This window comes from Ailuropoda melanoleuca, chromosome 4 (genome assembly GCF_002007445.2).
Source record: "Ailuropoda melanoleuca isolate Jingjing chromosome 4, ASM200744v2, whole genome shotgun sequence".
NCBI classification, from domain to species: domain Eukaryota; kingdom Metazoa; phylum Chordata; class Mammalia; order Carnivora; family Ursidae; genus Ailuropoda; species Ailuropoda melanoleuca.
The window spans coordinates 132,136,515-132,162,803 of NC_048221.1; the positions used below are offsets into that span (position 1 = coordinate 132,136,515).

Genomic DNA, 26,289 nt, shown 5'->3' on the forward strand with positions numbered 1-26,289 from the left:
TGCGGGTGGGGGTCGGCAGGGAAGGGGGCTCGGGAGGCGCCGGGGCGAACCCTGCCATCCTTCCCCAGCTCCCGACGCCCCTGCAGCCTTTAGGGGAGGGAGGCAGGGAGGGAGAGCGGAGGACCCAGTCCTTCAGCCCTTCTCCTGCGATCGCCTTCCAGATGTCCGTCTGTGCGCCCGTTGCCCCGTTCCCCAGGACTGCCTCCTGATTGTGTTCCAGATCACCCCCGTCACCCCTCAGACACTCGGTCTCCCGGTCCCCCAGCCCGCAGCCAGGTATCTTCAGCTCCAAAGCCATTCTTCCAGGATACCCCAGTCTTCTTCTTCCCCCTTCCCACCCCCAGAGGCCCAGGCTCCTCACCTCTCTCTACAGCGCCAGAGGCAAGGGTGACGCCCCTCCCCAGTGCCTGCACACCTGGGCCCTTGTGCTGCCACCTGCCCCAGATGTTCTTAGCCAGTCAGCGCACTGCTGTGCCTAGGACCCAGGCCTCCTGGCCCTATATCACCTTCCTCCTCTTGAGAATCCCAGTCTGGCAAAAGGGACTTTACAGATCTTGCGCTTCGGGAACAATTTGACCCACTTCCCAAAAGGCTGGTCCCAGGCCAGCCACGCTATTTAGTGGAGACACCTGTCTTGCCTGCCAGCTGAAGGACTAAGAAGCCTCTGTCAGAATGGGCCAGTGGGTTCCTGGATCCTTCTCCAAGCTCTCCTGACTTGCTGGCCAGTGTCCCCAGGGGCCAGAACCAAGACCTTTGTCATTTAAGACCTCCAGGGGTATTTGCTGACCCCACCCCCAGGCTCCCAGAATTCCCCCAGCCACTGTGCTGGGCGTGTAGAGTCCGGCACTGATGGGCGGCTGTTCTGGGCCTGGTCTACTGGCCCATGTCCTTGTTTCCCCTGCTTGCTCCCCAGGGACTCCAGGGCAGAGTAATGGGGCAGGTGTTTTGGGCCTCGGTTTCCCCCGCAGCTCTGTGGCCCTCCTGCCTTACTCTTTGGGAAACTTTTCCCATCTTTCACCATCCCCAACCCTCTGGATAGGGCCTGGGCCATCTGCATAGTGTTGAGTCCCCGGCGCACAGCAAGCTGGGCTGGGACCATGAAGGGCTGGGACCCGTGCTGCATGAGGGCCAGCAGGAGGAGGGTGGCCGTTCGCCAGGTCAGGCTGGACATCTGGGTCTGAGGACGAGGTCTGTAGGGTGGGTCATTGGCTTTCACTGAGCTCCGAATGGGGTCCCGGGCTTGCTTTGCTGTGAAGAGAGGAGGCAGAGCAGGGGCTGTTTTTCCTGCGTGCTTCTGACTGTCTTGTGTTGCTATGGTGACAGTTTTGCCTCTCTTCCTCCTTCTGACTCTTCTGGGAGCTGGTTTTTATTGGTCTGTTGTCCTGTCTTTTATGGCTCTAATTTCTCCTTTCTACTTGCTCTGAAATAAACAGTCATAAACATGGGCACTGGGCCCAGGCTGGGGGCTGGCAGAACTTTACCTCCTTCTGGCCCTGGGCTCCTGCGAGGGGCGAGAGGTGGGGACAGACCTGCCCACACTCCCTCCCGCCTCCAGCCCTGGGAAGCGGGCAGCGCCTCGGTCTCAGGCACACAGCGCCCCGCATCCTCCCTCGATGCTAATAATAGACTCCATGTGTAGTGGAGGAACTCACTGATGTTCATGACAGCGCTGTGTGGTAGGGGCTGTCCCAACTTTGCAGATGACAGAACTAAGCTCAGAGTGAGCCGTTTCCCTCAGGTCACACGGGATTTAGCACCTAGTCAGCGCTCAGGTTCTGTTCAATGAATGGAACCATGATGGAGCCGGCACCGAACGCCCGTCTCCCTGACTTCCCACCCTGTGGGCTTCCTGGTCTTGCTCGTCCCGGGACAGCAGAGCCCCCTAAACCCCGTGTTCCGGGGGTGCCACTCACTGCCACAGTGGCAAGCTGCCAGGGAGCTGCCTGTCAGGTCTTTGGTGCACCCTTGACCCCAAATGTTGGAGACCCAAGTTGAGAGGCGAGTGAAGCCACTTGTGACTTCCTGTTTTTTACTCAGCACCAAGAAGCATTCAGTTTGCTTTTGCTCCCAGGGCCTAGATGCAACTGGGTAAGTCAGGGACACTGAGAGCCAAGTTAACCCCCCCCCACCCAACCCAGCCAGCCCTGAGTGAGGAGTTCAGAGTTTGCCAGGGCCATAGGTCACCGACTGTCAGCTGTCAGTGACACTCTCCAGAGAAGCTGCCCCCCTCTTCCCTTTTATTTTCCCTTTCTCGCACACTCTCTTCTTCCCTCCCCTGCCCCGCCTTCTCCCTTCACTTGGCCTATCTATGCTCCAAGCTTGGTAACATGAAAAGACCAGGGAATCAGCAGCCTCATTGTCGAATATTGGCCCCGGGGAAGTCAGTTCACTCCTATGAGCCTCAGTTTACAGTCCTTAAAATGGGGTTGACAGCCTCTGTTCCAATAGCCATGTTTGCTTGCTCCTGAAGGATGGCAAGGAGTAGCCTGAAGGGGGTGCTTTGAAGGGTTGAAAGCCTGAAGCTCCTATAATGTCCTCATCCTGTTGGGAAAGCTCAGTGTTGAAGAGACCCCCGAACGACCCCCCAGAGGGGGAAAGCTGATCTAGGAATTTTAAGCCGTGATATCTCAGGGTTGGGAGGCATTGTCTAAAGTCCTCTTGTCCAGCCTTGATGTTGAATTCACTTCCTTTCATGCACTTGGCATTCATTGAACATCTACTCTGTACCAAATACAGTTTTGGGAGCTGGGGATTTAAAACACTGTCCATTATTCCTTTTTTCAAAGAAGGTAGTCAGACTTAGAGATTCTTATGGTACGTCAGAGAGGTGGTGTGATGAGGGGAACGCTGGGGTGATGTGGGGCCCCGGACAACTTGACTAGGTCACCCATTGAGGTTGAATCAGGCAGCCTGTGCTTGGTGGCTACAATATTTGTCTTACCACTGACCACTTGGGGAGCCCAAGTCCAGCCCTCACAGCGATGGAGTGATTACTGCAAAGCCCCTCCCTCAGCTGGTAAGCAGGAAGAGCAGGGGCCCATGGCAGGGAGCCAGTCCTGCCTTCCTCGCTGAGTTTTGACTCTTCGACCCATGGTATCCTCTGGTTCCTAGTTCATCCTGGTTAAAATCCTTTCTCAGAGGCTGCAGGAATTACCTGACAGGGCAGCATGGGGACTGGAAAGAAGTGGATTTTGGAGGTCAGCTATGAATCCAAACTCTGCTGTTGCTGTGTCCCAGCTGAGGGATCCTGAAAGACTGGCTAACTGCTCCGAGCCTCAGTTTTTGTACCTGTAAAATGGCAATACCGATGCTCGCCTTCTAGGAAGTAAATGATCTTATGTCTTTATGGCGTCTGGCATGGTGCCCACCTCACAGTAGACTTGCCCTTATTTACTTTCATTGATTAGAAAAGAGTTCTCAGTTACTGTGCCCCTGGGTCCTCTTAGAACTGCGGTGGGGAGCTCTTTGGACTAATTCTGGCCTTCAGAGATCTATTTGTTATCTGGGAAGGTTAAAAATTGCCCGTGCTTCGGTTCCTCAACTGCTGGTTAGTCTTCGAGTTATCTCTCACCAGATAAACTATACTCCACAGCACGGTGACTCTGTGCAAATCACCAACACTTCTGTTTTCTCAAAGGGGAACGGATTTGAAATGGCCAAAACACAGTCTGAGTTTCAAGAATATGTTACTATCTGTGAGAATACTTTAATTTGATATAGCCCCACGTGTTTATTTTTGCTTCGTTGCCTTTGCTTTTGGCATCAAATCCAGAAATTCATTGCCAAGACCCATGTCAGGGAGCTTATCGCCTGTATGTTCTAGGCAATTTATGGTTTCAGGCTTTACTTGCAAGGTTTTAATCCATTTTGAATTCATTTTCGTGTATGATGTAAGGTAGTGGTCCAGTTTCGTTCTTTCGCATGTGGCTGTCCAGTTTTCCCAACTCCATTTATTGAAGAGACTGTCCTTCCTCTGTTATATATTCTTGGCTCCTTTGTCAGAGAACACTTGAAAATGAATGCTTCATACGTTTTATTCTGCGCGTGTTTAACTTCCTTTTTTAAAAGTTACCATATATATGTACATACATGTTTTTCAAGACATCACCAGAACTCTGTGACGTTAGTATTCTTGTCCCCTTTTTACAGTTAGGGAAACTGGGAAAGGCAAGGTAACTTGCAAAGAGTCCACCAGCTAGTAAGGGACAGAGCCAGAATTTAAAACTGGGTCCTGCTTGCACTTTCTGCCATAGTATACAGTCTTGTCATTTCCTTGGCTGGTGTGTCAGTGACCTAAAATAATTGTGCTTGGAGAAGGAGAGCAGATTTCAACGGGAGTGGAACTGGTCAGCAACTTAGACTCATAGTAAATATTTAGAGACTTTATTAGGGTTTTGCTCCCAGCGTAGCATTGACGAAGCTTTGTGCAGTAGGCTGAGGCCTCATTCCTGGAAGTGATGAATGGAAAAGGAGTCTGATATGTCTGAGTTAAGAGACAATGTTTGATGATGCTAGAAGTAACTTCCTTTGCACAAGAATGGATTGCTGGTTTGTCACTGAAATAAACTGAACTGATTTTATAACTGAATGTATGAATGGAAAGCATGACAGGTGCATCCCACGGATATATACGGACCGAAGCAACAAGGTCAGAAAATGTGGGTGGAGGGTTTTTAAATGTGAAAGTCGTTTGGATTCAGGGTCTCCTTATAACCCACGTCTAGGAAGATGGAAGTATTGAAAGCGATTGCAGAACCGCTCACTCCTAGCCTTTCTCAGGTAATTAAGAAGCCTAATCTCCCTGGTTTGGGAACCCGTTGTCCCAGTGCATCCAAGTGCTGAAAATGGGTGCCACACTCGCCAGCAACGTGCTTACTGGGTCCAGCTTAGCGCTGCAGACAGATGTGCTTCTATTTGCAATTATCTCAGGGCCTGAGTCTGGTGTCTGCTTATTTAATGACTTCACTTTCTAATAAAAATTCTGTATGGTGTAGATAATTAGATCTTTAAAATGAAACTGGGGAAATGGTATGCCCCCAAAGAATTGGATTGCAGTTTTATGATGGATCAAGCATTAAAATGAGATCATTCATCCATTCATTTAACAAATATGTAATGGGGCCCTGTGCTGCATGAGGTCGGGTCCAGTGATCAGTAGGGCATCACCCCTGCCCGCAGCTGGCTGTCATTCCATGGGAAGCAGAGGTGAAGACACACGCCGAAGTGGAGCTTGGCATTTATCGTACAGAATGCCCTGTGCCAGAGAAAGAGGGAAATGTATTACTGCGTTATTTGTGGAGCACCTGAATTACCCGTAACATGCTGCAGGGAGAGGGGGAAAGCCCATGGCTTGGACAGCTGATGACCCGGGCGTGGCTCTCAGCTCTGCTCCTCGCTGCCCGGGTCCTTTTCTCTGTTGGTGAAACGGGAAGGTTGGATTTGATGACTTTAACAGAGTCCTTCTGCATCGAGCCTGATGATTCTAATATGCCCGGGGGTTCCTTTTCCTGAGTGATAGGGGAAGAAGCAAACCTGGCAGCCTTAGTCAGTGGGGCTGCGGAGGCGGAGCTGGGGTTGGGGAGAGCCAAGGGTGTTTTCAAATAATCCTCTCGAAGAGCAGAGAAACCTTGCTCTCCTTCCCAGAAAGGGAACTGCGTTCTGATTGAGCATCAGCTAAATGAGTGAAAGTCAAGGCCAATGACAACAGTGAGAGACAAAAGGGATACAGGAGCTCAGCAGAGGCGGGGAGGAGCATCATGGGCTTACCCCCACTTTCCAGGGCCTCTGTTGACATAGAGATGGAGGGTTTGGCTTCACAGATGCCTTGGTCACTGCAATCGTTTCAAGTTAATGTCCTTTAAAAAAAAATAATTTGGTTTGATGATTCCCAGGCTTTAGAATAAATGAAAATGCACAGTCATCTTAGGATCTCAAGGAACAATGACAAACACACAACTTCCTCAACATTCCATCAAGTCCCGTCTTTCCCATTGACGACCAAACACAGGCCCTTCCAGGAGCAACCGCAGGACTGGGTCCCAGGAGCCTAGAGTAGGGTGACACTCGGCTGTGGCTGGGGGACGAGCAAATGCTTGTCTGTGTCTCATGGTCCTCTCAGTCCCACATGGGCTGCAGCCCCTCCTGAGCCATGTAAATGATTGTTGGCAGAAATCATGAGCAGCTAGGATCACTTTTAGCCATCCTCTGATGAACTTTTGGAACAGATATCCCCATTCTGTAGGGGGAAACAGAAACACAGAGGTGTTAAGGAACTTGCATAAAGTCACTTCATTAAGGAAGGTCGTGGACTGGGGCCTGAAGCCACATCTGTGTGCCTGCAAAGTGTGCTCTCTCTCTACCACCCACACGAGAAATGAGAGCCGGGCATATGTGAGGAGCGTGGAATTAATAAGCATGTGTCTTGGATAAAATCCTCATCTCAAAGAGCTAGACGTGCTTCCATACCTTGAAACTGAAAAGAAGAAGGAGAAGAAGGAGAGGAGAAAATATAGCTGTATTTTCAGTGCTTCCCTGTGACCGACATCTCTGCATTGGACTGATGTCCTTGGAGGGTGTCCTTTGCTTAGCCCACTGCATCAGAGAATGCCATCCCGCAGTAATGAGCTGAGCCTCTGGTGTGTGCGGCATATGGCCTTGCTGAGCTGTGGAGCCCACCCAATTGAGCCGGGCTGTGCAGAATTTATTTTTCAGCCCTCTCCCTGAGGCAGCTGGAGGTCACGGGAACATGAGAGACCTGGGGTCTCAGCTTACAGAACGACGGACTTGCTTGTCCTCGAAACTGGAACGGCACCTTTGGTCTTTGTTCTCTATTGTACGAAACCTGAGGTCAAGAGAAAGAGGCAGCTAGATTGGGGGCCAATATCAGAAGCTTTTCCAAGGTGGGGGCAAGAATTCACTTTCGCCAAAGCTGCAACTGGGCTGTGACTATTTGAGATGTCTAGAGGTGAAGTGTGCATCTAGAAGTTCTGGGAGAATATCCCGGGGCTACGGGGCAAGTGTGCACCTGGAAGCAAACCTGGGTTGAAATCTTGGCTCTTCCCCTCGGCAAATTCCTAGGCTTCCTGAGGTGTGTAACTTATGAACCGAAGTTAATAATATTTGTGTCTCAGGAATATTGTAAAGGACAACTTAATTAGACATATGTCAGTCTCCCTTTTTTGCCTGCTCTTTGAAGAAAATTTGAAAAATATTTGCTACATTCTTCAGGCTCCTCTTTATTTGTTGTTTGGGGTAGAAAATGACACGGGGCTTTTCCTCGCCCTGACAGACACATTCCTGAATTGCCCCTGACCAAGGCCCCGAATCCACGCCTCTGGGTTGATATTTCTAGCTGTGAGCCTTTATTTTATCCTTGAATGGAAGGCGACTGTATTGTCTGGTGGAGCGTAATACAAAGGTTGTACTTACTCTGTAAGTAATCTGTCTCCCTACCCGCGGTCTTTTTCTTACTTTGTGTGTGTCTGTTTTCTTGCTGGAGTGTGGAGGTTTCAAATCTGGGGCCTTGAGGGCCTTCAGATAGAGTGAATGAGGTTGTAAGCTGTTTTCTGACATCCCCTTCTTCGCAAGTCCAAAATCCAAAATACTCTGTAAAGTTGAAGTTTTGTCTTTCCTAGCTCATTTGGAGGCCAAAGCTGGCCTGATTGTACATAAGACTATTTACAGTTTTTATTTTTTTTATACCATTCTAAGTGAGTAAGTTTTTCATCAGATGGATAAATGTCCCCGACCCTGCCCAGGGGATACATAACATAGTATATGCACTGTATTACTGTTTAAAAATCTGAAAGATTCTGAATTTGGAAGTACGTGTGGAGGAGAAATTTCAAAGAAGGGCTTGTGGACCTCTTTTTCCAAAGCCCATAAGAACACACAGCCTCCCTGGGGCTGGGGGGTTGGGAAGGCATGGGTGGGGCCCTCGAGCATCCTGCCCTTGGTCCCCAATGGTATGGTGAGATGGCTTATCCTGTGCTCATCACACATCTTAATGCATGTTTTGTATGTGGCATGTATTCTATACTGTATCCCTACAATGGAGTAAGCTAGAGAAAAGAAAATGTTGAGAAAGTCATAAGGAAGAGAAAATGTATTTACAGTACTGTACTGCATTTGTCCAAAAAAAAAAAACCCCAAAAAACTATGTATAAATGGGCCCGCACCATTCAAACCTGTGTTATTCAAGGATCCACTGTAATAGGAAAAAAAATTAAATGACCATCCTTGGCATGGACCCAAAACAACAACAACAACAACAACAACACGTTTTAAAGCATAAGTTCCAAAGTTTCACTGGGACAATGTAATTTTTAAAAAAATTCCATGGAACTAAAAATAAGCTGGGAATTTTGGGTCTAGTGTGGCTTATAGTCCAATTTCTTCATTGGCCTTTGGAGGAAGGTAGAAGGGAATTTTTCAATCTTACTCATCATTTTAGGCATGTGAGGAGGAACCAGGGCCTGAATAGGGAGCAAGGGGAAGTGAAAGAGGCCAGCAGAGCGTGAGAAGGTCTTGCTTCTTATCTTGGGTCTGCTCTTGACTTGTCAAGTCAGCTTGGGCCCATTGCTTCCCTTCTCCTGGCCCTAGGAACTCAGTTTCTAAGTCAATTAAGTCTTTCTTTCTCCCTCTCTGAGAGGCTGGGAATGGAGGTGGGGGCCCCCAAGAGAGTGAGAAGCGCTAAGCTGCTTGCTGGCCATGTTCTGGTAGCTTCCATCTGGCCTCCACACGGACTCACGAGGGAGGCGAAGAGACTTCCTCTGCACTCTGCAGCGGTTTCCTCTGGCTGTTCCTTCTCATAACACTGACCCTCTGATTCCTGGGGCTGGTTTGTGTGGGATCCCCTGTGGCGCCAGCACCTGCCCGGAGGCTCAGCAAGGGCTTCGTGATGCTCCGGCAAGGGCTACAGGTGACCGGGCCCCTGCTGGACATGCCATCCCTGCGTTTGCTCTCCTGACTAGGGTTGTCGTTGAGGCCGTGGCTCAGCATTGCTGAGGCAATGTCAGAAAGGAGTGTGCACATTCCCTGTGGTAGAGCGTGGGACCAGGGAAGGTCTGCCCAAGGAAATGGGATAGCCTGCACCTTTGTGGGCCAAGCATTGATGATAGAACATGTAGGGAAAGGGCTTTGGGGACCAACCTCATTCTCTCTTGCTCTCCCTCCTTTATTTTTCTGCCTTTTAAGTTTGCACTTAATGCATTCTGGCTTTTGCCAGGTTCGACATTTCCCATGTCCTCCTGGATCTAACTACATTGAACAAGTCAGTAACTCCACCTCTCTCTGAGCGCCCACCTTGATCGCCTCACCTGGCAGTAGCTCAGTTTAGGAACCAGGGGCCTGACTGCAGACAGGGGTTCTGCAATGGAGAAGGGACCTTGAATTTTAGGATCCTGAGGCCCTTCTGTTTGCAGAGACTGTGGGAGCCACTGGGGAGCGGGAGAGATGGTTGATACCAGGGCACACACTGAGATGGGGGTACTTCTGGGAATGGCTGGTGCTTGTAAGTGAGAGAGGTCTGGACTCCCGTGTGCACACGGAGTGTGTGCGCATATGCATGCATGTGTTAGGGAGCCCTTTCAAATTCTGGGAGGTGCTGCCAAGGCCTGAGCCCCCGCCAGGTGCTCTCTGAACAAGGTTCCACTTCACCCTGAGCCCTGGTTTTCGTGTGGCCCATTGGGGAACTGACCACTGAAGTTCTCCCCCAGGGCTAAGGGATGTTTCAAGGACCAGTGACCCCTGAGATCGGCAATTCTGAGCTCCACTGGCAGGAAGCAACTAAATGATGTTTCTTAGGGAGAAATATCTAATCCTTTTGCTTTGGAAACACAGAACCCTGTCAAATCTTATTCTAGACATACTTGAAAACACTCAAATCCTTTGAGCTTATTACTTTAAAAATAAAAATAAATGAAAGAAAAACCTAACGTAAGCTTTAAAAAATAAAGGACTTGGAAAATATCCAGTTTTATTTAATAGCCAATTGGGGGACATAGGAAAAGATGATGAAAGAGAAAGGAAACAGAAGGAAGAAAGAGAAACCCAGAAGGGAAACTGTGGCAGCTGCCTCTGCCCCAGGAAACGTGGTCCTCATGTACAAGCTAAGGGGAGTCGGGAACCTGGAGGGGAGGGGCAGCAGGAACAGAAGTAGGGAGCTAGGGATCCTGGCTCAGTTTGCTTCCTAAGCTTCCAAGGAGCAGGAAGACCTAGCGGGATAGGGAGGGAGCAGCAGAGGGGAGTCCTTGGGGAACTGAGGTCTGCCACGGACTCATTAACCTTCTGTCATCGTCCTCTGTCTCATCCTTCATCTCTGGATCCCAGTCCCTGTGTAGTGAGTGGGTTTCACTAGATGAAATGTAAAGCAATGCCCGGGGTCGGTGAGGGAAGCCTGGCCCCAGACTCTGGGACCAAGGCTCTCCGGGAGAGAGAGAGGGTTGCCCGGCTCTGGCCTGCAGCGGTGGCCTCCTTCCCCATGGGGTCCACACAGGGGCTTTCCTTCCTCGTGCCTGGGGGCAAGTGTGTATGCGTGTGCCTGCATGAATGAAATGCGATATGCCTCTCTCCTGTTTTATCCTCCTTTTAAACCACTGCGTCAAGACGCCATCCCCCCTCCTCCCTTTTTAATACCGTTCGCTAGGTAACCTGCTAGTGAGGTTGTGGGTTGTATGAATTTATCTGTTCAACCTCAACTTCAGGAAATACTTTGAGTAGCTCGTATAAACAAAAATAGCGACAGTGTTTTTGGTACTTCATGGTATATGCACATGATTTATTTTTATGACCCAGGACCAACAGGGCCCCTCATTTCTCAGAGCACACTCGAATGTTCAGTTACAGTAGTAGCAATGAACTATGGTCTTCAGCATGTGTTGAGCACCTACTAATTCATTTTGCTGCTGTTTATGCACATTTCTCACCCCATAGGCAACCTTGCAAGGTAGATCTATGGATTTCTCTTTTGGAGATAAAGGCAAGGAAGTCAAGAGAATTTTACAAACTGGCTTTGAGACATAGGATTGAAAATGGGGGCCCAGGATTTTGACTCAGTTCTGCCTGACTCTCAAAATCCTACACTTTCCCATACCACATAGTTCACTGCTTCCAGGCCACAATTTTATTTTTTTAGGAAAATACGATCTCCCCCCCCCTCCTTTTTTTTCCCTTAAGCCTCAGAAAATACAATCTGAGTTGGAGTGTGTTGCCTTTTTCCAGACTGGAGTCCCAAGGCTCTCCCTACTGTAATGTAAACTTCATGCAGTCACCGTATTTCCATAAAGCACGTATTTCCGTGCGCTTCCAAAGTGGCTGACACTGTTCTGGAAGCTTTTATGTGTCATTTAGTAGGAGAAGATGTGGACTTTATTTTACAGAGGGCACAACTCAGCCTCAGAAGCAATTATTTGCAGAAAGGCAAATAGCATATGAAAAGTGGTGGTTTGCTTTGTGAATTAACAATTTAGACTATAGTTCTATAGCGTGCTTGGGACTTTGCTTTGGGCCTGGGACCGAAGCATCCCTTGTTAAAGCACAAGATCAAGTTCAGCAGACCCACCCAGCTCACACCCTCGTTGTGCCTGGCTTCCTCAGTCTCTGTCTGCTGCGGTTGGAACTTGACTTGGTGGTGGTGGAGAAAGGCATGGTTCCTCTTGTCTTTTCCCATCTTGCATTAGCCTGTACCATCAGCTCGTTTTAGTTAGTCTGAACTCCTGTTTTAGTTTCATTGCTCATCGGAGACTTGCCAATATTATGCATTAGCTTCATATTACAGAGGAGAAAGCAGTAATATGACTGACCCAAGATCACACGTGGGCTAGGCATTCTCTTTCTGAAATGATTTAAAAAATTTTTTTATTTAAATTCAATAAGCCGACCTACAGTCCATCATTAGTTTCAGATGTAGTGTTCGATAATTTATCAGTTGCGTATAGCACCCAGTGCTCATCACATCACATGCCCTCCTTCATACCCATCCCCCAGTTACTCCATCCCCCCACCCACCTCCTCTCCAGCAACCCTCAGTTTGTTTCCCAGAGTCAAGAGTCTCTCATGGTTTGTCTCCCTCTCTGGTTTCTTCCCATTCAGTTTTCCCTCCCTCACCCTATGATCCTCTGTGCTGTATCTTGCACTTTGAATGTGCTTGTAATTTACTCATTCATCATCCATCCATCCACTTATTCAACAAATATTTATGGAGCACTCACGGTGAGTTGGACATTTCTCCCCTGTATCAATTTCTGGAGATTGAGCAGTGAAGCAAACAGGCAAAATCCTTGTCCCCATGAAACTTTATTTCATTGGGGAAAGATGGGCCATAAGCATGTAAACAAGTAAAATGTATATTATGTTAGACGTCCTAGGTTCCATGAAGAAGGATGATGCAGATATGGCGTACAGAGCGAGGGGTGAGTGGGGGGAAGAGTTGCTGCTTGGAGTTGGGTGGTCAGGGAAGTCCTCGTAAAAGGTGAGGGTGAGGGAACGTCTGCAGGCAGTGAGAGAATGCACCCTGTAGCTTGCTAGGGAAGGCATGCTCCAGGAAGAGAGTCAGCAGAATAGGTGTTCCCAGCCCACTGAAGGACCAAGCAGGAGACCAGGGCTTGTAACTGAGGGGACAGGCGGGCAGTGGCAGGCAGAGATGTCAGGCGACAGCCTAGGGCTGGCCTGTGATTTCAGGGCTCTCCTGCTATTCCCGCTGACAGAGAGCTTTCACTGTATTTTTAGGGTCACCTTTTCCGCTGCTCTGTCCATATAATGGTCTGTGCACCCTGGAGGGAAGGCCTCTTATATCCTTGGTTTTCACATCCCCAGCCCCCAGCTCAGGCCTTGGGGAGAGGAAGAGTGCAGCATTTATAACTCGACTCCTTTTTTCTTCTTCTTTTTTTAAGGCCAAGTGTTCTCATTAAAGACTATTTGTGATTCTTTTGATAGAAAATGGTTATTTTGAAGAAATGCCACTTCTAAACTCCAATTAGCCAGTTCCTTTTTGGACAGCCATCAAACGGATGGATGCGCTAGGGAGAGAACAAGGTGCCAGGAAAAACTGGAAGCGAAAGTTGCAGAGAGGAGGGTGTTCCCTGGAGTCCAGAGGAAGAGGGCCTCACCAGAAATCCCCAGGGATTTAGCAGGACGGCCCAGTTCCCTGCTGGGGACTGGTGTTTACAGAAAGTGACCAAAGGCTGGAACAAGGAGGCTCTCGAGAAACCCTCAAAGCGTGTCAGGAGACCGGCCAGGACTTTCCACTCACTGCTTCTCAGGGGATAGCTGGGGAGGGGGGGCCCCCAGGGACCTGGAAGGCCTCATCTCTGGAGACCTTTCTGGAAAGAAAAGAGCATTTTCCTTGTTAGGGAGTTTCCTCTGCCAGAGGCTTGGGCTGCTTCTGAGGTGGAGCAGGAACGTGTAAAATGCGGATGGGCTAAGAGAAGAGGGCCGGGCAGAATAATGTGGCCTCCGGTGACATGCCAGCATTGGAGAAGGCCCATGGCTGTCAGCTCCCACCTTCCTATCTGCTCCCAGTCGGAATCCTGCATCCTCAGGACAAAGGGGACTTATGGCAACTTGACCCAACTCATAGCCCTTGGCACAAGTATCTCAGTAGGGTCGAAGCAAGGGGGTCTGGGGGAGTGGGAGCTGAAACCGGACATCCTGATGTCTGTGGGAAGCTATTAAGGAATCTCAACAAGGCAGTGATGAAATTGGACTTTCAACCAGAGGGACTTGTGCGTCAAAGCGTGTATGACATACTCACAACACTGCAGAGTGTTCATCGATGAGAGTTGGCGAGGACAGTAATTCCTTTATAGCTGGCATGTCAGGTGGTGGGTTTGTTTAAAAGTAATAAAGTAGGAACAAGAAAAATTTGCCTTGTAATTATTCAACAATACCTATTTTTTGAGAAGGGACCGTGTGCAGGCACCGTGCTAGCTGCTTTTGTAGCTAGATCCCCATGCCTTCAGGGAATCTCCATTCTACGGAGACTTCTAGAAGAACTGTACTTCAGGGTACTTGCGATAAGGTCACCTGAATGTCCTGGTTTCAGATGCATGTGGCAAATCTTTAAAAGTGGGGAATACACGCTCACAGTACCTACATTTGAAGACTAGAGAGTGAGTTCTTTACCGACCAATGACCTTTTTAAAGCAAGTCACAGCCTTGCCAGGCCCTCCTCTCCTCCCTGTCCGTGGAGTCGATCTTTCCTTGCAGCCCTCCCTCTTGGGGATCTGATGCATCTAACAAACTTGGAAAACAAGTTAAAAGCTCTCTACAGATTACAAGGTGTTACTCACCTAAGGTTAGTTTGCAACTCAGTCCTTAGAAACTTTGCTTCTCCTGGTAGGTCTCCGACTGGCTGTATGGGCTTTCTTCCAGCTTTCAGAATGGCTTTTCCTGACTTTATGTTAGTATCTGGTTTCTGTAATTCGGTGTAAAACTTTAAAAACATCCGCGTGTATATGTGTACTTGAGTGCTATGGGGCTGATAGTGTTTTAGATGGATATTACATTAAAGAAAGAAAAAGGTCAGGATGGTCGCTCAGGATCTGAAAAGCCTGGGGTGCTGTATGAAAATAGCATCTGTGGGTAGAGGGCGGGGAGGAAGGTGTCAGAAGGCAGCCTCGCTTGGGTCAGGGTAGGAAACCAATAGTGTGAATGAAAAGCAGCATTGCAGGGTGCCAACTCTCTCAGACCCCCAAATATAGCTTTTGAAAACTGAGCTTTCTGGTGAAAAGATCGCTGTTGCCGAAAGCCTTCCATATATGTCAGTGAGCTGGGACGGAGAGCGTAAAGCCTGCCTGAAATGTGTCTAAATCAATAACGAAGGTGACTCACCCACTCCTGCTGGAAGGAGCTTTTTTTTTGAAAAGTGAAAATAAGAGGGAAAGAAGAGAATAAAGCAAAGACTGAGAACAATCAGTTTGGATTAAAAACAATAGGAATAAGAAAATTGAATTAGTCACTCCAAACAGATCCTGTGAGCCTCTGTCCTGAATTACTACCTCCCTGACAGGGTTTTAAGGTCAGGGTTTCCTTATGGTCTTATTTCCTGATAAAATGACACACTGTTCCCAGTGCTGGCTTCAGGCCTGTGCTGGGCATCCTGGAGACCCGTGACACGGAGCTGCTGCAGGCTGCTCTGGAAACTCAGGAAGCCTTGCGATGGCCGGAGGACAGCCATTGTCCCTGAGAAGTTTCAGCAAGGCCAAGTGGAGCCCCTCAGCCGTGGGGCAGGAGAGCTGAGGCTAGCCCCCCGAGCCCCTGCCCGCTCAGTTCAATGCAGATGGAAGCTCAGTCCTTTGGTTCTGCATTTCTGTTACCGTAGATCTCTTGTTCTTTGGCTATATTATCCGTGATCTCGGGAAATGGCCCAGAGACCAGGGACACCTATGTGGTTTGCTAGTGTTTTAATCAGTCTGCAGTTTGCAAAAGAAATTTTTACACTGAAGATGTGTCGGTCCTGTTTTTTGTTTGTTTGTTTGTTTGTTTGTTTGTTTAAGATTTTATTCATTTATTGGACAGAGAGAGACACAGCAAGAGAGGGAACACCAGCAGGGGGAGTGGGTAAGGGAGGAGCAGGCTTCCCGCCAAACAGGAAGCCCGATGTGGGGCTCTATCCCAGGACCCTGGGATCATGACCCGAGCTGAAGGCAGATGATTAACAACTGAGCCACCCAGGCACCCCTGTCAGTCCTGTTTTTAATCACACTGGGCTATGATAACACCTATGATTTTGTTTCTAGTGTCTTCCTCTTTTTGCTGTTTGATTCTGGGCCATCACTTAACAACTCATGGGTCTTGGGGAACTCTTCCATAAAATGGACATAATTCCTTTTTGCTTTCCTCAACACACTACCCGTGAATATGAAATGATTTTATATGTGATAATGTGATGTATTCATCAGCTTTGCTGCAGTAAGAAATAGTCGCCAGGTTTCAGTGGTCGTAGCAACAAGAATCTCTCTTGTGTCACATGTCGCGGGCTGCAGATTGGCTTCTATGCCATCGCTCCACATTTCTTGTTCTGGCACCTGGGCTGAAGGGACAGGTGCTTCTAGGAGTGTGTCCTGCTCATGACAGAAGGAAGAGAGTGAGCAAGGTGGCAGAAGCATGAGATGCTTCTGGAAGCTTCTGCTTTATTCTACTTACATTCCGTTTGCTAAACAGGAAAAATGGACAAGTCCTCTATCATTTATGTTTCCTTCCCGTGGGAGGAGAGGTCAGACATGCCAGTCAGGTGGTAGCCAGACAGGCAGTAGAATCTTTTTACAGTTGAGAAGACAAGGCAGCCGAACCCATACCTTATAAACCTATGAAACAAGATGGGCAGGTTAGGTTCTTAGTAAAATATCGAGCTGCTATTTTATGTTGATATTTTAGTTAACTGAAATATGCTGGCCTAGCCAACATTTGATTACACTAAAGATAGGTGCTCCAGGATGGAGGAAATGTTATGTCATTTACCCCCAGTATGCTGGGGGAAAAACCTAGCACTGAGCCTGGAAAATAGGAAGTAACAGTACATAGGTATTCTGAATATCCGCATGAGGTCACAGCTGCTCTAATTCTCTGAGAACTCAAAAGCCAAATATAATTAAGGTTTCCACAGTCTATTTAAGATGAGAAAATTTGGCAAAGCCCGGGTTTTAACTGCACACTAGATAAACAGGTTTATCAGTGTATTTCTTAAATTCAAACATAATCACATCTCCGAAGCCTTTCTTGCTTTTATGTTGGAACTCATACATCAAAGAACTCTTGTGCAAACAGAACTCAAGGTCCCCAGCAGTGCTGGTGATCTCTGTCCTCGTCAGGGGCAATAATAACAGTGCTATTGGCCATGGTTGCGTCTTTCTCTGGGGCTTTCCAGAGCCTGTATTATTCTTCCTATCTCTTGTTGTTGTTCCTACCTGTCTCGTTGGCAGTCTTGTGCATTTAGAGAAAAGAAAACCAAGATGCCAAGATGTGAGGGCAGGGCCAAAGGCTGTGCAGTGGGCATGGGCCCCTGCTCCGCTCCCCAGCTGTGTGGTCTTGGGATCGTTACTCAGCCTCTCTGTGTCTCATTGTTCCCATCTGCAAAGTATGGATCATAATAGCATCTTCCTCCTAGGGTGTTGTGAGGAGCTAATGGGGTGATGCGTGTGAAGGGTTTGGAGCCCTGCTTCGCAGTAGTGAGTGCTCAGGACACCCATGATTCATTTTAACGAGTAGCTCTGTCCATCCTCAGCACTGAAAGGAGAACCAAAGCAGAAATGAGGTCTTGGATTGCAGCTGGGATGTGGGACCCCATGGACGGAGGGAGGGACTGAGATGGATGGTAAGGAAGGGAGGGCCCTGCAGCAGACGTGGCCGTGCTGCTATCTGGAACAATCTCATGACAGGGTGCAGAGACCGGAAAACTCCTCAGGTGCAGGGCCTTCATCACGGCTGTCCCTGAGCCCGGGCAGGCAGGGTGGCCTGCGAGGCTTCCTGTTCGGGCCGGACTTCTAGTCAGTTCCGGCTACGGGCCTCCCATTCCTGTGATGGTGACTCAGGCAAGAGCTTTCTAAAGCAATGCTTGGTTGAGACACAAGTGATGTCCACAGGGATGTTGTTGGTCTTTGTCTCGGGCCTCTCCTGATGGCCTGAGTCGAGCAGGGCCCGCCTGTCTGTCAAAGGGGAGGGGCCTCTGCATGTGATGTGCGCTCCAGAAGCACGCTTAGGGCTGGATTCAGGTGAGAGGGTCCCGTATGAAAGGCAGGCAGATGTCTCTCCACCCGGATGCCCCACACAGTGCGAGGCACCTGCATGCCTGTAAGATCTTCTGGGGGTCCTTGCAAGCCCTCACTGGCTCTTTCCTTCTAAGACCTTGAGTAGGCAATGTTCCAAGAGGCCAGTGTGTACTGTACTATGAACTTGAAAAACATAACATGTCATTCTGCTTTATCGTCTATAATTGAGATTTACCTTTCCTCTAACAGCATTGAATTTCAGTAATTTAAAAATCCATCTCAACATCTAACCCTTCTGTTACCGGGATTAACAGGTATTCTTAGTAAAAGGAAACAGCTCATTTAGAATACTGTGTTTTTGTAATAATGGAAAATATAGGCCTTATTTACTTATTTACATTTTTATCATTTTCCTCTTCTGCTAGCATTAGGGGGGTTAGATGTTCTGCTCAGAAATGTGTCATTCAAGGGTGCATGGAGACTGCTTTCCAGATTGATTCCCACCTTCGTTGTCTCCCTTACTCTGCATAGCAGCTCTGGAAATGACACCTTATCATTTATGCCCATTTTATCAAAGAGGGAACTAAAGCGTGGGCTCCTGTGAGCACTTGGCTCAGGTTATGATAGCTGATCAATGCAGGGGCCATGACTTGCACCCGGAAGCAGATGTGACCCAGAGTTTGTGATCTTGGCCCTGCACAGGGTACTTTTTGAGGGTACTTTGACCCTTGCTGCTTGGGCCAAAGTGAGTTAGGATCTGTGCTTATGAAAACCTTTCTACTTTGGCTCAAAGTGTGTATGTGGGAGTGGTTTTAGTGGTTAGGAGAAACGGTTGCCTGCACAGAGGGCCCCTTCTGCAACCATGCAGGGGTGGGAGGGAGGGGAGCTCAGGATAATCCAGCCTGGGCTCCCTGGTGGGTGAGTTCCTCCCAGCCATGCCTTGTCATCAGCTTCTACCCAAGACTGGTTTCTCTTCTGCTCACGTGCATTGGCAACAGGACTGTGGTGACTGAGCCTGGTCCATTCATGACTTTATTCCCTAAGTCTGTCGACAAATATTTATCGAGCACTTGTTAACAAAATGAAGCTCCAAGTTTTATCTTTCATGCACACACTCTCTCTCTCTCCCTCTCTCTCTCTCTCTCACACACACACACACACACATAAACACACTATGCTAGGGGGTGGGGAACACTATGGGAAGAAATGGAGCTGGGTAGTGGGGGGAGAGAGTGAAGGAGGTTCGTGTCTGCACCGGTGGTTCAGAGGAGGCGGTCTGATGAGAAGACGCCTGAAAGAAGTGGGGGATGAACCTCATCAGTGTCTGCAGAGAGAGGTGGACTGTACGAGGCAGAAGGAGAAGAAAGTGAGAGTGTGTTTCTCTAATTCAAAGACAGATGAAGAGGGCCGGCGGGTTGTGTGGGGGAGTAAATGAGGCCAGAGTGACGAGGGGAGAGCTAGGAGTCGGGCAGGACCTGAAGGGCCTTGCGGAATGGGTCTCTAACAGGGCGACCTGAAACTAATATTTACCGAGCATCCATCGTCCGCTAAGCTCTGAGCTGGGTCCCCTCTGATTAAAAACATTATTTTAGCTCCAGAATAGCTGGAACAGGTGAGAAAGCTGAGGGGCTTGTCCGTAATCAGGTAGCTCAGAAATGACAAAACCAGCATTTAGACAAGATCTTCTGAATTTCAGAACATATCCCAGACCTGCTTGAAATTTAGACATTTGTTCATTAAAACCCTTGAACGACACGGGGGTTCAAAGCTCTGACCCTGTGAGTAGTCAGAAATCCCTGTATCCCTTTGGACTCCCTCCAAACTTAACTATAAATAGCTTACTGTTGACCTTACTGATAACATAAACAGTCCACACACGTTTTGTATCTTACGCTTTATATACTGTATTCTTACAATAAAGTGAGCTAGAGAAAAGAAAATATTACTGAGAAAATCATAAGGAAGAGGACATACACATAGTACTGTTCTGTAAAACATCCGCATATAAGTAGATTTGCACAGTTCGAACCCATGCTGTTCAGGGGTCAGCTGTATTTAGGGTTTGAATGTAGTTGTTCATTTCTCTGCTTCGCATCAACTATGATGATGTAGGAAAGATCAATTTCTACTGTCTGATTTGCCTTAGCACAGCTCATGGCCATAACACATCTTTTCAGAAGGGGGATTATGTCAGATGTGGTTTCGTAGCTTGAGCAAATTAACACATCCCGTTACCTGGTGTGGGTTAGTGTGTTTGCAGAGAAACAGAACCAATAGGAGATACACATGCATATCCAAGAAGTCCAAGCTCTGTAGTTGGCAAGCTGGAGACCCACAGAGCTGCTGGTGTGGTTCTGTCCAAATCCAAAGGCCTGAGAACCAGGAGAGCCGATGGCCCTTCTGGAAGGAAGGCAGGAGACCCATGTGCTAGCTCGAAGACAGACAGAGAGTGCCAGTTCTCCCTTACTCTGCCCTCTGTTCTAGTCAGGCCTTTAAGGGATTGGCTGAGGCCCACCCACACTTGGCGGGGCATCTCCTTCACTCAACCTACTGCTTCAAATACACTATATGTTAATTAATTGAATTTAAATAGAAGAAGAAAATTTTTTAAAAATGTGTATCTCATGCAGAGACATCCTCAAAGACACACTCAGAATAATGTTTAATCAGGTATTTGGGCATGCCGGGTCCCAGCAAGGTGACAGGGGTACTCACCCTCACAGAGACCATTTTTATAAATATAAATACAATTAAAGAAGATTGAAGGTTGCAATAGGAAGCTTCAACGGTAGATGTGCCTTGCAGGGAGGCCTGAGCTCATTTGCTGGGACCACATGCAGAGCCCTCTCCCCTTGCACTGACCAGCTTCTCTAGATTCCTGACTGCTTTTAGCCAGTTCACATGCCCTTATTTTCAGGGCAACATTTAAGCTCCACTGGATAGGATTCTCTGAGATCATCTGGACTAGGGATTTCCTAACATGGTCTATGTCATGGTCACATGGAAAATGGTACAATGTGTACAGCACACAGACGACATGCTGAAGCTGCTTGTGGCCACAGGGGAGTGGCCGTGGGGGGGGCTGTGCCACCTTGAACCCACCAGCTGACTCCCCCAACTATGGGCATACATTAGCCGATCTTTGCCACATGATTGAAAAAAGTCTGATTTAGCCCAAGCCGTCTATTTTACAGATGGGAATACTGAGGCCTAGAGAGGGAAAAGCAGGAGCAGAGCATACCATTGGTTGCCCTGCATGGCTCCAAATTTCTGAATTATTCATTAATCATTTGTCACAAGTTGCCAGAGATGGATGCCTTGTGTGTGTGTGTGCGCACACACACGTGTGTACATATATACACATATGACCTCTTCCCCACTAGGTTACCTGTGGTCTAGGGACAGAGTCTTTGTCATGTTCTCTTTCTTTTCTTACACCCTCTAAATCAGCAAGCATAATGGCTTGGACTTTTCTATGTATTAAAGTATAAATGAATAACTGTCCATCCGTGACCTTGAAAGTACACTGTGACATACTCATATCAAGTGTTCCTTCTGCCAGAAAGTGTCCCCTGATGTCCCTGGCTGTGAATAATCTCTGCTTTGTCTGACCCTCCAGAGCGTTCTTTTCGTGACACCTGAGCGCTTTTATGACTTTCTCCCTTATATTGGGGTCACAGGTGAACGTCTTCCATCGTGCTTCCCAATAATACAGCCACCTGGAAAGGAGAGCTACGTGTGGTTCCTGGAACAGAGTGGCACTGACTTAGCCAACGTTCGAGTCAGATTCTGCAGCTTTTGAGGAGGGCCGATTGCGTGTGAAACACCGCACACAGTCTGCTGTCAGGGGTACTCGTGTCGGCCTCAGCGGCCTGGCGAGGGGGCTGTGGCGGGTTAGCTTCATTTTACAGGCCAAGGAAACTGAGTTTTGAAGAGCTAAAGTACCTATTCAAGATGTTTTAGCTGAGGCCAAAACCTCTGTCCCCAAGTCCCCCACCCTTTGCACCAGACCTCAGCCGTTGGCGGAATTAATATACAAGCCAAGAAGTGAGCTAATTAACTTGGAGGCACATAAATGCTGGAAGTAAGTCATGGGTGATCTTTGTTACTGGTCGTACAAGTACCCTCATGCTGGAGAAAAATGAAAAGAATGTTTGCTGTCCTGGATGTGGATGTGTTCTGTTTACCTCCCCTGTCCCCTGGAATGTCCGCAAGTTCTATTGAAATGCGACTTTCAGAGGCAAGAATGTCTTGCTCCCCTGGTTTCTACCACAATGAAAACGGGAATTTAGACCTTTTCATTTTGATGTTGATCAGTTTCCTTGATAAGTCTTGCCAGTTAGGAGGTAAATCCAATCAGCTTCTGGTCTCTGGGAGGCCTGGTGGCCACCGCTCTCTGCTCTGTGTGTGTGTGTGTGTGTGTGTGCATGTGTGTGTGCAGGTGGCTGGGCAGTGCAGATCCTGCTTTAGTTTTCTGCTCCACTTTCTTATTTCCCGTAGCAATAATTGACCCTTTCCATGGTAAAGACACTCCCAAAGTAGAAGAAAGCATGCCCGCGATGCGGGATTCATTTTACATGTGATTATCTAAGTATGGCCTCCAAGGAAGTTGCTTCTCCAGCCCCGTTAATTCCTGACTCTAATCAGAGCCCAAAACCCCTAATCATGCTTCTGAGTTTGGTAATGGCAAGTGTCTTCACAAACATCTGCGAAGGAAACACGCTTCGAGGAATCTCTGGATAGAGAACAGTAGTTAAGCCACAGCACCCGCATGACAGATGCCTCTCAAATAGCACGACCAGCTCCAGCTCCCTGGGGACGTGGCAGGAAGTACCCATAGAAGAAATGGTCATCCGAGGCTCAAATCAATGAGATCAGCCTTGAAAGGGCCTTGCATATCTTCACCACAGCCTATGAAGATGTCCTTTTGCTGGATGCAAACACTGAGGCCTCTGTGACTCAGCTCGTCCACTAAAGGGGCTGGTCCCAGAGCAGAGCCTTTCTGGTTCCCGTCATACGCTCCTTGTGGGGCAGGTGGACACTGCAGCTGAGTGGAGCGTTCCACTTCCCCCGAGGCCTGTGCTCTACATGGGGTCAGATCACAGCAACAGAGCAGAGAGGGCTGAGATGCTGGCATACAGTCAACAAGAGGGATATATGTCGGCGCCCTTTACCACTTCAGTCTGCAGGTAAATGAACTTGATTTTAAGCATCAAATCCATCAAATGTCTGCTGGAAGCCGGCCATGGTGCTAGGTGCTGGGGGCAAGTGAGAGCTAATGCATTTTCTGCCTCAAGGACAAGTCTGGTGGAGAGTTGTTTCTTAGACTCTTTTCTTATATTGTGGAACTGGTCCTGGCAGAAGACATCCAGAAGGCATTTACTCATTCCTTCATTGATGAGATAAATACTTTGAAACACTACGTCTGGGCGGGCACCAAGGGAATGACAGGGAGCAAGATTGACATGGGCCTTGTCCTGACAACATACACAGGTTATTAAATTGTAGGTGAATATAGACAGAACCGGGGATACTGTCTTCGTAATATCCTAGGGTGAAAAATGTGTAAGGTAAAAAAAATTGCAAAGGGGATGTTTTGCACAATTATTTACCAACTTTGGTCTGTTCTGTTTCATTTTGACTGTATCTATTTTTTACAAAAAAGCGTCATTATTCATTGAAGTCCCTTGAACCTTTCCTTGGCTGGTCTGGCAAGTTGGGAACTGTTCAGATCTGTTCCTTCAGTGGTTTTATATAATTCAGGCAGACTTTTGGGACACTGCTGTGTCTTAAGATGGTCAAGGAGTGTGTATCTCTAGGCCTTTGCTTCTTTTTTTTTTTTTTAAATTTTATTTTATTATATTATGTTAATCACCATACAGTACATCCCCAGATTCCGATGTAAAGTTTGATGCTTCATTAGTTGCGTATAACACCCAGTGCACCATGCAATACGTGCCCTCCTTACTACCCATCACCAGTCTATCCCATTCCCCCACCCCCTCCCCTCTGAAGTCTTCAGTTTGTTTCTCATAGTCCATAGTCTCTCATGTTTCATTCCCCCTTCTGATTACCCCCCTTTTCTTTATCCCTTTCTTCCCCTACCGATCATCCTAGTTCTTATGTTCCATAGATGAGAGAAATCATATGATAATTGTCTTTCTCTGCTTGACTTATTTCACTTAGGCCTTTGCTTCTTACCTTTCCCTCCTACAAATGCCTCTATCTATGGCTAAATGCTGTTTATTTTTTAAGCTACAGTTCAGAGATCATGAGCTAAAGTCATTCATTCAAGCATTGGACAAGTATTTATTGAATGCCTACTGTGTGCATGCATAATTCTAGGCTCTGGGGATTGGTTTATATTGGTGAGGGAAAAAGTGGATAATAAAGGAATAATAATAATAAATCAGGGGAAGGTAATAAAGTGATATTTATTACCTTTGAGTATATTAGAAGGTCAAAAAAGCAATGGAAAAAAAATGAAGCAGAATGTAAAGGGAATACATTTTGATCTAAGCTGGTTATATTTTAAAGGTAAGGCCAGAAGGATTTTTGGAAGGATTGCATGTGGGGCGTGAAATAAGAGAGCAGGCTGGGATGACTCAATATTTTGTCCTAAGAGACTGGATGGATGGAATTGTCATTAGCTGAGATGAGGAAGACTGGGGGGTGGGGAACAGCACCGGGAGAGGAGACGGGGAGTTCAGTTCGGGGCCATGATAAATTTGAGGTAGGCGTCCAAGTGTAGATTTTGAGTCGGCTGTGGTTATTGCAAGTAAGGAAGAGGTCAAAAGCTGGAATTATGAATTTGAGATTCATGAAATAGAGGTGATACTTAAAACCATGAAACTGGATAAGGTCACCAAAGGCATGAGTCCTGATAGAGAAGAAAAGCCTGATGGCCTGAGTCCCAGGAAATGCCAAGGTGAAGAGTTTGGGAAGAAAGTCAAGGAACCAGCCAAACAGACTGAGAAGGAACAGACATTAACCAGGAGGAGCAATGAAGAGACTGTGATCTAGGGGCCAAGAAAATAAGACTTTCTGGAACAGACAAGGACTCAACTGTGTCACAATTGATGATGGTCTAGTGACGGTGAAGGTTACCATTGGATTTAGCCTCCTGGAAGTCATGGGTGTGGTCCACTATGGCTCCGCCCACCCAGCCTTCGTCCTCCAAATGCTGTGTGCTCCTTTCATGATGTTCCTCTGCACCCCAGCCAGCGATGTGGTCTGTTCAAATAGCCAGGCCCCCACAGAATAGCTTACGCCTGCAATCCTGGAGCCGTCCTCACTAACTTACTTAGGTAACCTTGGCGAGCACCACTTGTCTATCAGGACCTGTCTAGATGGCACACACGTGTCCAAGTCATCCGCGCACTCCTCTGTTTCAGATAGCTTACCGTCCAGGGAGGAAAACAAGGTGTCTGGGCTCTGTTATAGCAGTGGGAAGTGAACAAAGTCGGATAAAATTATGGAAGTTCAGAGGACAGAGAAATTTCCCCTGGGGGTCAAAGTTGAGTCCATGGCTGAAGTGGGCTTTAAATGTGGTCTTGAAGGCTGAACAGGATTTGGGAGTGAGAAGGAGGAGGAGAGAGAACCTCTCTCAGACCCAGGGAACCCTATAGCAAGGGAGACAGCTGGGAAGGGGGCACTGAGCTGGAGAATAGGGTGTGGGAAGGAGAGAGACAAGTGGGAAACGAGGCCTGGAATTTTGGCCAGGACCTGATGAAGAGAGTCTTAGAAATTAGAGGCTGGGCTTTATATCTTGGTCAATGGGGAAATCATTAAAGGCTTTTGAGCCATGGGGTGATGTGGGAATAGCTGTGCTGCTTCGGGAAGAGTCATCTGGCTGCGTGTGCAGAACCGTCCAGAAGAAAGAAAGAGAAGAAGGACCTAAATTAGGGCAGTGGCAGTGGGAGGCGGGAGGAGGAGGGGTGGGAGGAGGGGGGATGTGAGACACACCAGAGGCAGAACCCGCAGGATGTAGCAGTCAAGAGTGCAGGGTGCCTGGCGTGTCGCTGGGGCTCTGGGCCCTCCCGAGAAACCGCAGGAGCCTTTTGAATGCGGTGGCCTAGGCGGGCACTGGTCACTGGTACTTGTCACCTCTCCCTCCCGCCCCCATCCTCATTGGAACCAGGAGTGCTTGAGCTTCGCCTCATTAATGACATGCAGTTTGCTTATTTTTGGAACTCTGTGATTAACACAGTTTCTGCATTTAAAAAACAAAGCAGCTCTGCATTCCTGGACTCAGACACTGCGCTTCGAGGAGGTAGTTTTGGAGATGGGAGAGCTGAGGGTTGGCAAGGGCCCATCCAGGCCACCTCCAGCCTTGGGTCTCTGATTTTTCTGTGGCGGCTGGGCTGATCAGCTGCGTGCTGCATTTCCCGAGTTGTTGGGCAGAGCAGTTGTCAGAGCCCGGGGAGGGCCATGCACGGTGCCACCCTGACTAGCAGTGCCATAGGAAATGCCAAGTGACCCAGATGGGGCCCCGGGCGGCCTGCCTGTTCATTTTTCCTGGTAAATCCACGCCAGGAGCATGGCCTTTGTAGCGGAGGACAAAAACCCTCCCAGGGCTGCTCTC

General features: G+C 48.2%; 1 protein-coding gene across 2 annotated transcripts in view; it reads left to right on the forward strand.

The window, feature by feature from the left end:
* The first annotated feature begins 61 nt into the window (after positions 1-61).
* The window catches only part of CYRIA (CYFIP related Rac1 interactor A), a 107,852-nt gene continuing 81,624 nt past the window's right edge, over positions 62-26,289 (forward strand). For both annotated transcript variants that reach the window (XM_034659881.1, XM_034659880.1), the window contains exon 1: positions 62-276. The gene's annotated coding sequence lies outside the window, so the exon portion shown is untranslated. The remainder of the gene's footprint in view (positions 277-26,289) is intronic.